At 30.2% G+C, this 3,887-nt stretch overlaps 1 pseudogene; it reads left to right on the forward strand.

The window, feature by feature from the left end:
* Positions 1-208: 208 nt before the first annotated feature.
* Positions 209-326, forward strand: LOC112476395 (annotated as a pseudogene).
* The last annotated feature ends 3,561 nt before the right edge of the window (positions 327-3,887 follow it).

The following is a 3,887-nucleotide window of genomic DNA, read 5'->3' on the forward strand; positions in this document are numbered from 1 at the left end:
AGTATCAATTAGAATTAGAAAATCCCAGAAATGAAGGCGCAGACCTCAAAGAATTAGAAGAAAAATCTTTAGAAATGAAAATTAAACTAGAAGTAACACAAAAGTGAATAAACACAACAAAAAAGCTTAGAGTCATATAAAATAAAAAGGGAGAAATTGTGAATCAAAAAAAAAAAGAAGAAAGAAAAAGGTCTTGAAAGTGGTACAGGTCTATGCCATGCCATCCTGAACACGCCCAATCTCGTCTGATCTCAGAAGCTAAGCAGGGTTGGGCCTGGTTAGTACTTGGATGGGAGACCACCTAGGAAGACCAGGTGCTGTAGGCATAAAATAATAATAATAATAATAACAAAATAAAAGTAAGTGGTACATACTAAAGATAGGCAAAGAAGATCCAACTTACAGATATTAAGATACCTGAAGAAGAAAACCAAAACAAGTGAACTAAATATTAAACTAAACACTGAAATAAAAGCAAATTTCAAGAAAATGTTTCTAAAGTGAATTATAAATAAATATATATATATATTTTGAAACATCACATCGTGTACCTCAAAATATTGACACAGAATGATCTATACCAAGATTCTCAAGCAAAGGAAATTTAAGCTGAGAATTTTATTTCCAGAAAAACTTACTTTCAAGGACAAAGAAAATAGAACAAGTGTTAGGAACATGTAAGTACTTAGAAAGTATAGTTCCCAGGAGCTTCCTCTGAATAATCTTCTAGAGAACAAGCTTCAGACAATCAATATGACCAGAGAAACATCAACACAAGGACTTGTGAGCATTAAATATATAGTTAATAGTTGAACTAAAATTAAATGAGAATTTTTTAAAAGGAGTATATAAAATGGCTGTATGATCTGTTAATGTAGAAGTAGTACAACTCTAAAACATGGGCAAAAATGGGAGGGAATAAGCAAAAAAAAAAATCTTTTTAACTTAAATAATTACAGTGGGAAAATAGTACTGTTTTCATAGCAGCCTCAGAAAAACAACACTATTATTATTGTCCACTGTATTTATATTGTTGAAAGCAAATGATCAATTTTGGGGTATTCTAGCTCTACCTTCCTTTATGAACTAGAGAATTAGGATTGGGAAGGAGCATCTCCTTATAAAATATTCCAGCTAATTCATAAACATAAAAAAAAATTAAAACTATGTATCTAATATGATAGTCAATAGTCATGTGTCTATAGAACATATGAATTATTCCTAGTCCAAATAAAGATGTGATGTAAATGTAAAACATACAACAGATTTCATACATGTAGTATAAAAAAAGAGAAGTTAAAATATCTTATTGACTATTTTTATGTCGATTACCTGTTGAAATGATTTTTATATATTGAGTTAAATATATATATTTATATATTACATTAAATTAATTTTACAAGTTATTTTAAATAAGGCTACAAGAATATTTATAAGTACACATGTGGTTCACTTTTGTGGCTCACATTATTTCTATTACACAGTACTGAATTAGACTATTACCATTTTGAAAATTTAAAGACTTAATGGATCCCATCAGGAACATCAGTAGCTGCAAATACAAAAACAGAGTGAAGTTCAGACTTAACGTGTCTCTTGATAAAAGAATACAACACCATTTATTGTCTTACCAAAGGGATGCAACCAGAGTCTGATCAAATCCCTAGATCCAAATCTCATTTAAGTAAATTCAGATAACAAAAGAACATGATAAATTGAACTGAATGTGACGTAATACTCAAAGTTACAAGTGCAACATTAACAGATACGAAGAACGTTTCCTATTTTTCAACCCATTTTCAAAGAGGAGAAATCACTGTAGTTCTAGAAATACACAAAATAGTTCAAGAAAGTGTAGCAAACAACAGAAGATAAAAAAGTGAATTATAAAAATATTTGATTATGCCAGTATAAGGCAAAAAAAAAAAGGGAAGAGTAATAAAAAAAACAGTGGGGCAAATAGAAAATAAATAGCAAGATGATAAAAAATAAACCATTTATATCAGTATTACATTAACTATAAATGGACTTAAGACTCCAAAAACAAATACTGTCTTTAAAAAAAAAAAAAGACTTAATGAAATTCAGTTTATAAGAGATAATGTCTTAAGGAAATAGGGTGAAAAAAGATATATCATGCAAACACTAACATCAGCAAAGTAGAATTTAAGGCAAAAAAAAAGCATAATGAAATATATATGTCCACCAAAAAATATGCCCTAAAATGTTCAGAGCAGCTCTATGCCTAATAGCTCAAAACTGAAAACAACACATCCATCGACAATAGAATTGTTTTAACGCATGTTCTTCCCATGCCCTTTTAGAATCACTACTACCCGCCCATCACTACTCTGACTTCAAAGAGTACAGATTAGTTTTTCCTGTTTTTGAAAAATAGACAAAACCTCACAGCATGCATCATTTTGTATCTCTCTTTTTTCACTCCAAATTTTGTTTGGGAGATTATTCTATGTTATTGTGTGTAACTGTAGTTCATTATTATTTCTGTATACATTTCATTATGTGACTATACCACACATATTTATCCATTCTACAGTTGTTGAGTATTTGGATAGTTTATAATTTTAGAGTTATTAAAAATGCTTTCTATGAAACATAATGGTATGTCCTTAGGTGCCCATATATATGCATTTCTGTGAAGTATCTTCTTCAGAGTGGTGTTGCTGGGTCCTGGGATAAACAACGGCCAAAGAGCTTTTCAAAATATCTGAAATTCATCCTCCCAGCAGCAGTGTATGGGGGTTCTGGTTACTCTATATCTTCGCCGACACCTTTTAATTTTAGCCAAAATGGTATTGCATTGCGGATTTCAGTTGCATTCTTGATGGGAATCTAGTTGAGCCTCTTTTCATATGTTTATTGGCCTATGGATATCTTCCATAGTAAAGTGACTGTCAAAGTATTTCTCATTTTTCTAACAGGTTATCTGCCTTTTTTCTATTAATTTTGAAACCTTTTCCTCTGTTAGATATAGGTGAGATTATTTTATCCTATTCTGTGGCTTATATTTTCACTCTCTTAAAGGCGTCTTTTGATGAACAGTAATACCTTTAATATAGTCCTTTGTGAATTTTTTAAAAAGCTGTTTTTAAGATCTTTGTCTTCCTTTTATCTGATTTGCCTGTCTCACAGAATTGTCAAAATAAAATGTAAAAAAAAATATGGAAGAGCTTTCTAAACAGTTAAGCAGTTATAGTAACATTGGTTACTATAGTTTATAATGAATATCTTAATGAACTTCAGAGTTACACAGATCATAATTAACATCTCACCTGTGCCACTTATCTGAGTAAATTTAGGTAAATGATTACTTCTTTAGTCCTCAGTTTCCTAATCAATGAAATAATAATAATAATATCTAACTGATAGGGCTATTGTAAAGATTAAATTAGGCAATGCATGTAAGAGAGCTTAACATGGGAGCTGACTCAGATAGGTTAAAGGTCAGTTCTGATTTTCTTATATCTGTGATAGAATTGTAGGTGAACAAGAGTCCAAAATTCTTGATTCCCAGTAACAGAAAATTTCTTTAAGAAAAGCAATGAATTATTTTTGTGCCCAGAATAAACATTTACATTTTACTATTGATACCGATAACTTTTCTTTGTATTCTCCATGGTTTTCCACTTGTATTAAAATAAATTAACCAAAATATAAAACTAAAATTTCTGGAAATTTTTATTTTTAGATTTTATTAAATGAATTGCGTTTTTACACAAAACAATCTTAAATTCAGCCCCAACTTCAAAAACTATAGTTCAACCTTGTTGGCTCTATCTTCTCTGTGAAGTTCAATTATTCAAGTAGGTTCTTTTATTTTCCCTACTGAGTCACAAGAACCTTAGTTTTGAAGTAGAACATACCTG

The sequence above is a fragment of the Pteropus alecto genome, unplaced genomic scaffold (assembly GCF_000325575.1).
Source record: "Pteropus alecto unplaced genomic scaffold, ASM32557v1 scaffold161, whole genome shotgun sequence".
NCBI lineage: Eukaryota > Metazoa > Chordata > Mammalia > Chiroptera > Pteropodidae > Pteropus > Pteropus alecto.